We start from the raw sequence: 10116 nt of genomic DNA, 5'->3' as shown, positions 1-10116 counted from the left end.
GACTCCCAAGTATCTCTCCCTGGTTACTCCCTCTTACGGTATGACAGACCTGAGCCTCGTCCTGATGGAGGTGTTGCTCTCTTCATCAAAGACTCTATTCCTCACTCTCCCTGCACTGCTCTCACTCCCCCACACCCCCAGGAATACCTCTGGCTTCGGCTTCCCCTCCACTCCCACCTCATGTTTATATGTGTACTGTACCGTCCACTGAACAGTGATGACTCCATCTACACCTCACTCTCCGAAAACATGGACCATCTTCTATCTTCTCATCCAAACTCTCTCTTCCTCTTATGTGGCGACTTCAATTGTCATCACGCCAGTTGGCTAGGTGTGGGTACCTCTCTCACCTGCCATGGGACATCAGCAAAAGCTTTCTGTGACTCATTGGGACTGACTCAATCGGTCAACTTCCCGACCCGGATCTCAACCAATGGTACTCCATCTCTTCTGGATCTGATTTTGACAAATTTCCCTGACAATATCTGCTGCTCTTCCTTCGCTCCAATTGGTTCTTCTGACCACGTCCTTATTAAAGTGGACATCTCTCTGGCTGTTATCAGAGAACCACCTCACCGCCGTCGAGTCTGGCATTTCACTCAAGCCGACTGGCAGGGTCTCCGAGCAGCCATCAAACTTACAGACTGGTCTCCTATCACTACTTTCTCAAACATCAACTCATCCTGGGAATTCTTTCAAAGAAACTTGCTCTCCCTCATGCACAGATTTATCCCCTCTCGTGTTCAGTTGTCCTACCCTTCCTCCCGCCCTTGGTTTACTGAAGCTTGTGGCGAGGCAGTTGTCCTGAAACAACTTGCCTTTGCCTCATGGAAAGCAAACCCAACTGAGGGCAATCTCAGTTCTTTCCACAAAGCTCGGAACAAGTGTGTAGCTACCCTCAGGAGAGCCAGAAAACAACATCTTTCTCATCTCAAGTCTGAACTCTCAAACCTCTCTCCCTCCTCAAAATCCTGGTGGCGTTTAATCAAATCTGTTTCTGGTGTATGTTCCCCCTCCATCCCCTCCCTTACCTCAAATGGCCGCACTGCTGATTCCACACGTGATAAAGCTGAATGTCTAAACTCGGTGTTTGCAGCTAAATCTTGTGTCCTAAACCCATCACTATCTCTACCCACCTTACCCAGTCGCACCCAACTGTCCCTGGACTCTGTATCCTTTTCTCCTGACAAGGTGGAGAGCTTGCTTTCAAACCTCGAGTCAGATTCTGCAACCGGTCCAGACGGCATCAGCCCACGTGTCCTCAAAGCCTGCTCTTCTGCTCTTGCTCACCCTCTCTCTGTTCTATTCACCCTCTCATTTTCCCAAGGTCATCTGCCATCTGCTTGGAAATCTGCTAACATCACTGCCCTGCATAAAAAGGTGCAAAAACAGATCCCTGTAACTATAGACCAATCAGCCTTCTCCCAATCATCAGCAAGGTTATGGAATCCATCATCGCTTCAGACATGAAATCCTTCCTCTTCTCCAATGGCTTGATTTCCAATCATCAATTTGGTTTCAGACCAGGTCACTCTACCCTAGATATGCTGCTACTGCTCTCCCATCAATGGATGGAGGTCCTCAATGCCAGACAGGAAATCCGAGCCGTATCCCTGGACATATCACGTGCTTTTGACACAGTCTGGCACCCTGCCCTACTCACCAAACTCTCTGCCCATGGTATTCAAGGCCATCTCCACTCATGGCTCGCAGACTTCCTCTCCTGTCGCAGTCAACGTGTGGCCCTAAATGGAGTTCTTTCATCCCCTCTTCCTGTGCAGGCTGGAGTTCCTCAAGGTAGCGTTCTGGGCCCTGTTCTTTTTCTGGTTTTCATCAATGATCTCTCGGACTCTCTGGAAAATCCTCTATTTCTCTTTGCCGATGACTCAACCCTCTGCCGTACCATCTGTCATCCCTCAGCCCGGCAAGCAGCAGCTTCTTCACTCACTGCAGATCTGGATAAAATCACAAACTGGTCCAACACGTGGAACATGTCTTTCAATCCAGACAAATCTCACACTCTCACGATGTCTCTTCGAAAGGACCGTTTACAAAACCCCCCCATCCACTTTCTCAACAATCCTCTGGAAGAAGTCTTTTCTTTCAAGCTTCTGGGTCTCACTATCTGCCATGACCTTTCCTGGGAAAGTCACATTTCCAACCTCGCCTCAAAAGCCAGTCGCCGACTGGGAATCCTCCGTCGTGCAAAGTCCTTCCTCGGCCCTCTTGAGCTCCTGACCACTTACAAAGCTTTTGTCCGTAGCCTGATGGAGTACTGCTCTCCCCTCTGGGCTGGTGCTCCTGCCTCCCACCTTTCTCGACTTCACGCTGTCGAAACCAGGGCTTTTAAGATCATTGGCATCTCCCGCAATGAAGCTGAGTCTTTGGGCCTCTCACTCAATCACCGCAGGTTGGTCGGTGGTCTTTCTGTCTTCTACCGACTCCTCTCCAGCCTTGCCCCCCTGCTCTCTCTGCGATTTGTCCCCACCACATTTCCACAGGGCGCTCAAGGTCCGCCAACAACCCCCTTCTGGTAAAACTACCAAAATCACGAATCACTGCTCATCTTCACTCTTTCATTCCTCTTTTTTCCCGCCTTTGGAATAAACTTCCTCACTCTATTCTTTCCCATTCTTCCCTCCAGGCTTTCAAAACAGCTGTTCACCACCACCTCTTATCTTCCCCCATCCAAATCCTCGATCTTTTCTACCCCCGATAATCCACCCAAGCCCACTTCCTTCAATTCTCCTGCTTTCCTTCCTGAAAGTCCCTTTAATGTCCATCTTCTCTTCGCCATGTTCCCCGTCCCATCCCCATCCCTCTCCCTTCCACAGTTCACCTGTGTCTGTTCCCCAATGTTTTGTCCCTTCCACTCCCGCCCCTCTTGTCTCATGCCTCCTTGCTGTGAGTTGTGTGTTAGCTCTCATACGAGCCTCGACCAAGGTATACAAAAAAAAAAAAAAAAAAAAAAAAAAAAAAAAAATCCTCACTCTATTCAATCCCATTCTTCCCTTCAGGCCTTCAAAACAGCTGTTCACCACCACCTCTTATCATCCCCCATCCAAATCTTCAATGTTTTCGACCCCAGTTAATCCACGCCAATCCCACCTCCTTCAAAGTCCCTGCTTTCCTTCCTGAAAGTCCCTGTAATGTCCATCTTGTATTCCCCATTTTCCCTGCCCCATCCCTCTCCCTTCCACAGATCTCCTGTCTCTGTTCCCCACTGTTTTGTCCCTCCCACTCCCTCCCCTCTTGTCTCATGCCCCCTTGCTGTGCGTTGTGTGTTCGCTCTCACACGAGCCTCGACAAGGTTTCCAAGGAAGGTGATTTTTATTATACAGTGTTCAAATATATGATTAAATTTGAATAAAGGTTCAAAGGCAAATAAATAAATCAATAAATAATTGGGGTTTTACCACCATTGTACCAGTGTCTGTGACAGCATTCTAACACATTTCATGAGTTATTTGTGGCTGTTGTTTATATCCTTCATAATGGCCTTAAAAACAGAAAGTTTCCTCTGGAATGATTTTTCAATGTTGTTTGACTGTCAGGCAGGAAAAAAAAAACAATCTCACTCCTCTCTGCACATGTACGATTGGGACAAATTCAGAGACAAAGTACAGTGAAAGTAGACTTATCTTTATATTCGTGTTCCAATTTGTGTTCAAAATTATAACGTGCAATTTAAATAAGTTCTTCCTTTGTCATAAACTGATAAGACAGACAGACAGACAGACAGAGACATGCACCAATTGATTAACCCCGCTTTTTGCTTTGCGTGCATGGAGTAATATTGACAGCTCAGGGAAGCCATTATCACGCAGAATGGTTTTGCTGTGTTCAATTTCCGCAGTGAGGTCGCACGGTGAGCAGGTGGCCAAGGCTCTATCCACAAGGTCGGTGATGAGAGCAATCTTATAATGTGTGTGAGACTCAATGAGTCCCACCGTGTATACTGCCCAGTGAAGGTAATCTTTTGACATATGGTAGTCAATAATAATCTGATTTCTCAACTAGTATGTCGAGAAAAGGGAGTGCTTTCAATTGTACATCTCAAAGGTGAATTCGAGTGCAAGCTGGAATGTGTCAGGATATGCAAGGATGTCCATGTACGCATCAGCAGAATAAAATTTTTAAAAAATCTAACAAATGTATCTCCTACACTTATTGAAAATACACACCAAGTTATGACATTAGTGGTTAAATCATAGAAGGCGCACTTCTCGTGCAAACAGACAAATGTTAGCGAGCACCTGATCAATTGGGCATACGATTGCTATGCCATCCAATTGAGCTTGTATGGTGTCATTAACAACTTGGGCACTCAGTAGAGCACACGGATCTGGATTCAGACCTGAACTAAAATTTCATCGGCGTGTTCTTGTCACCGAACCAACTCATCCACCTAGTTTCGTCCGAATAAGTCCATAACTTTTTGAGATATCGTGTTGTATATCATTTTATCCCCGTCACTCAATGGTGAAGAATCACTAAAAAAAATTCTGATCTCACACTCGCACACACACACACACACACACACACACACACACACACACACACACACACACACACACACACACACACACACACACACACACACACACACACACACACACACACACACACACACACACACACAAGCATTTAAAGGCCATTTTCCCCGCGAAAGCGGGGGTTAGCCTTGCGGGCCCCATGACAATCTTCTCCACTTTACCCTCTTTTCTGCATCTCCCCTTCTTAATCCCCTTGCCCACATTTCCTCTTCCACCTCATTTAGCCAAGTTTTTCTCAGTCTTCCCCGTCCTCTACTTCCGGCTCCACTCATTTCCAACACTCCTCTCACCCAGTCACTTTCATCCTTCTTCAACACATGACCCAACCATCTCAACCTGTTTCTCTTCACAACCTCCATCACAGACTCTATTCCCATCATCTTCCGCAAGTCATCATTTGTCTTCCTCTCTCTCAACGATACTCCACACATCCACCGAACCATTTGCATTTCCACCCTTTCCAGCCTTTGTTGCTGCTCCCTGTTCAGTACCCATGTCTCACTCCCATAAATCATCGTACTCCTCACACATGTAGCATACACCTTTCCCTTCAGCTTCAACGACACTCCCCTCTTTGTCAGCACGCCACTCAGTTCCCGAAACTTCTTCCATGCACATTTCACTCTCGCAACCGTCGAAGAGTCTGATCCACCTTCTCCATTCAGCATGTCTCCGAGATAGCAAAATGTTTTCACCCCTTCCAGCTTCACACCATCTCCAAGATCCAACTCAACAATTCCTTCATCTGCTGCTCCCTCGATGCACACCTTACACTTGAATGTAGCTGCCACACTGGTTGATGACCCTCTCACCCCACTACATTTTCGATGAACCCATTCAGCACACATTGTACACTGAATGGAGTTCACTCCGACACCCTTCCTGCACACAGCACACGGCCACTTCCCAGTCCTTTCCACCTCACCACATGCTTTACCACTTGCCATCACCTTCGTCTTTCCGATATTCACCTTCAAACCTTTTGCCTCCATACATTCCTTCCACTTGTTCATCTTCTCCTTCAGTCCATCCATACTCTCTGCAATCAACACCAGATCGTCTGCATACAGCAGCTCCCACGGTAAACCCTCCTTTACCCTCCGAGCCAGCACCTCCATCACAACTACAAATAGAAGTGGACTTAGTACCGACCCCTGGTGCACTCCTACCCTCAACTCAAACTCACCACTGTTCCCATGATATGTCGTTGTTGCTGTTGTGATCAATATCAAAAATCAACAACGTTGATTTAATATCAACAACGTTGCTGTTGATAGTTTAATGTGGTGATCGCAGGTCATAGCTGAGTGTATCTTGTTTCAAAGTGCAATGATTCTGGTGCCAACCTTCCCCGTTTAGTCATTGTATCTCTGGTATATTAATTTTATAACGCCAATTCTTCACAACACCTTGTATAAGGGCACCTGAATTGGTGCCAATTGTCTAATCATTGAATATCTGCATTGTGAATGTGCCAGTTTGTTGCGGCTCTCCTGCATTCGAATAATTTCAGGCCAAAAACATCGGAACATATTAAATCGAACTGAGATCAATTTGGTTAGTATGCGACGGCAACCTCAGTATAGATGTGTCAATGCTGTATGAATACAATAGTATACCAGGTTATCAAAAATATTAAATATAATAATTGTGCCCCCCCCATCCAGTTCATATGCCCCCCTTAATACTGAGCCCTGGCTATGGGCCTGGTGGTGACAAATCACAGACAGAGGGGGGGGGGGGGCGAGACCAGATAGGATACAGTAGAAGATAGAAAGACCACTGATCTGGCTGCGGTGAGAGAGTGAGAGACCCAAAGACTTAGCCACATTGCGGGATATACCAATGATCCTAAATGCCTTGGTTTCCACAGCGTTAAGCTGAGAAAGGTGAGAGGCAGGAGCACCAGCTCAGAGGGGAGAGCAGAACTCCAGGCTGTGGAAAAAAGCTTTGTAAGTGGTTTGAAGCTCAGGTGGGCCGAGGAAGGACTTTGCACAACAGAAGATTCCCAGTCAGTGACTGGCTTTGGAGGCCAGGTTGGAAATGTGTCTTTCACAGGAAAAATCATGGCAGATAGTGAGACTAAGAAGCTTAAATGAAAGGACTTCTTCCAGAGGATTGTTGAGAAAGTGGATGGTGGGGGGGGGGGGGTTGCAAATGCTCCTTTCAGAGAGACATCGTGAGAGTGTGAGATTTGTCAGGATTGAGAGACATGTTCCACGTGTTGGACCAACTTGTGATTTTACCCAGATCTGCAGAGTGCGAAGAAGCTGCTTCTTGCCACTCTGAGGGATGACAGATGGTACGGCAGAGGGTGGAGTCATCAGCAGAGAGATAAAGAGGATTTTCCAGGGAGTCAGAGAGATCATTGATGAGAAAAAAAAGAGTTAGAGAGATCATTGAGGAGAGATCTTACAATGTAAATCAATCACTCATTGTGCTCCATCATGCAGATACAATGACTCATAAATTAAAGATACTTGATTAAAAAGAGACTTTGCTTTCAAGATATGCATGTGGATGCATCAAGATATTGAGTAGAGGATGAAATATAACACATCTACAAACACGAGAAGCGATATTTATCTATTCCTGAGACCCTATGTTATGTCAGCAAAAACAAGTTCGTCCACTCGCTTTGATTGTTTGTGCAAAGAAGAAGAGGAAGAACACGAACTCATCTCATGGTCACAAATTTTGATGAAGAAGATTCAGGAAACCATTTGGGGCTCTGCCTCAAACTCTGCAACCTCCAATTGGAGAGCTGAACACTGAACAGGCTCCTCCCACCGAGACCGTTGGGAGTTGATGACACATCAGTAGAGAACATCCAATTGGAATTGACTTTGTTGATCGGTGTCTATTGGACTGTTTTTCTTCTTTACCTCATTCACTTTGTGTGAATTTCACCTGAACAGAGCACAACGAAAAGCTTTGTGGTTTTGTTTTTAGTCTGTTTTATGGTGATGTCCTTCAAATGTCCAGACTCACTAATTGTTTTTTTAAATTACACACAATAAAACCTGTACATTAAAAGAGTTTAAAAACGAATGTTTACCTCAAGTGGGATTTGTAAGGGAAAGACCTAAAAAGAGTGTGGATGGGGCAATTAATGGGGTGTGGCCAGCATTAGGGTTGGGTTTTGGAATCGAGCTTTAATGTTTTGATTGGGGTTTCCGCGAAATTGGAGTACAAGAAAATACTGTTGTTGATCAGTGTCAGGTTAATATTCTTTTTTTCGGGACAAATTGACATTTTTTGACAAAAAAGCTATAATTTTTTATTTTACCCTCAATACATTTCACTTTTTTATAATTATTCTTGTATATCAATATACTGACCATAACTAGAAACAAATAGAATGCAGAAAAACATATATTTACATCTTAAAATATCAATCTTTACAAGTTTCTCATTTTCCCCAAAGCCGGGTCAGGTTCGATTTGTGACCTGCTACAGGGACCATGTAAACCTGTACTAACCTGTTCCATGGTCGGGTTGGCGGCGACTAAACCGTATCCCCCACCAGGTTTTCTGGTGAGGAGGGTGTTTGGATATGGACACCCAGCAGGATTAAAAACAAAACCTGTCAAAGGGTGGAGGAGCTCCTTGTGAGCCAACGGCCATCCATATCTAGTGCCCAACTGTGTCTGCGGACATCCTCCTGCAGTTGGGTCACTTCTTATTAGGAGGTTGGTGGCAGGATTTGCACTCCAGCCACCGTAAAACCCTTCATTCCGCAAAACGCAAAAACGCAAAAAAATCTGAAAACCCACTCCGTGGGAGTACCTCCTGTGCAGCTTCCCTTCGCAGGGCAGCTCACCGGATGACGGGATTGGGGCAAAGCCTTCTGGACCCCCAATCTTTGATAGGAGGGAAACCACGGGGTAACATCCCTGGGTCAGATTGCGGGAGAGTGTGTCGGAGTGGTGCTGAGGTGTCGTCCACCAGACGGCGGTCTCCTTGGGTTAACCTGAGGCGGTCCCTTCGGGTGGGTGCCTGGAATGTCCTATCCCGAAGAGAGGATGATCACCTGTCTCTGTTATTATCTGAGCTCAATCGTTTGGACATCGGGATTGCAGCTCTCTCTGAGGTTCGGAGACCGGATTGCGGCGAGATAATGGTGGGTGGTTACACCTACTATTGGTCTGGTCGCTCTGATGGTTACCATACCCAAGGAGTTGCTGTAGCTGTGTCCAATAAGCTGACCCCAATGATAATTGAGGTAACACCGGTCAACGAGCATATTATGAGATTAAGGATTCGTCACTCCTTAGGTGTCATTTCCCTGGTCTCTGTTTATGCTCCGACTGAGGCGAGTGATCTCACCGTGAAGGATGCATTCTACGCCACACTCGAGTCTGTGGTTGATCAGTGCCCCAGACGAGATACACTTCTAGTCTTGGGGGATTTCAATGCATCGACTGGAACTGATAGGGACGGTTATGAGGTGTGTGTTGGTCCACATGGGTCAGGAACTATGAACCAGAATAGCACTAAGTTGCTTGACTTTGCAAGTAAGTCATGGACTTAGGGTGGCTGGTTCATGGTTTCAGCGCCCACAAGCTCATCGCTGGACTTGGTATTCCAACGCTGGCGGTGTGGCAAAGGAGATTGAGCATGTCCTCATTGACGGTCGTTGGAGGATGATCCAGAACTGCAGGGTCTACCGGAGTGCTCAGTTCCTCAATACTGACCACAGGCTTGTTGTAGCAACTCTAAAGCTGCACCTTAAATCCTGGAGAATGGTACCATCCCAGCCGAGGCTGGATGTTGCCAAGCTCAGGGATGAGAGAGTAGCTGAGGAGTTTGCGAACAGGCTGAGTGGACACTTGGGGGGTCTGGGTGCTTTGGGGGGTCCTGAAGAGTTGTGGAGCGCCTTCAAGACCACCGTCCTTGATGTTGCCGGTGGATGCCTTGGAGCTCACCGCAGGTCAAAGAAGAATTTTGTCTCTCAAGGGACACTGGATACCATTGACCAGAGTCGCAGGGCCAGGCTGAATGGCAGAGCTGAGCTGTTCAGGGAGCTGAGGCGTAAAACTGTACGTGCACTGAGGGTGGACAAGGAGGCCTATGTGCGAGGAATCTGTGAGGGGGCAGAGCATCACATGTGGACAGGTGATTCTCGTCCCACGTACAGGGGAATTCGCCCATTACGTTCATCCAAGCCCATCCCTCGGAGCACTACAGTTCGAGCAGAGAGTGGTAGGCTCTTGACAGAGGAGTCTGAAGTGAAGGCCCGCTGGGCCGGTTACTTTGAGCGGTTGTACCAGGCTGATCCCCCAACTGTCGAGTTGGACGTCAAGGGTGTTACAATCCCTGTTGCTGACCCTCGAATCAACTGTGATCCACCTACGCTTGTGGAAACACGGGCTGCGGTGAACCAGTTGAAACGGGGCAAAGCTCCAGGGATCTGTGGCATCCATGCCGAACTTCTCAAGGCTGGTGGAAATGCTGCACTCGTGTCGTTGCATGCAGTTTTGTGCTCTGCCTGGAACACAGGCATCATCCCAACTGACTGGAAGAGGGGCCTTGTTGTCCCTCTCTGGAAAGGGAAGGG

The sequence above is a fragment of the Eptatretus burgeri genome, chromosome 9, assembly GCF_056783735.1.
Source record: "Eptatretus burgeri isolate ZD-2024b chromosome 9, Ebu_testis_v1, whole genome shotgun sequence".
Classification (NCBI taxonomy): Eukaryota; Metazoa; Chordata; class Myxini; order Myxiniformes; family Myxinidae; genus Eptatretus; species Eptatretus burgeri.
This window is presented reverse-complemented; position numbering follows the sequence as displayed.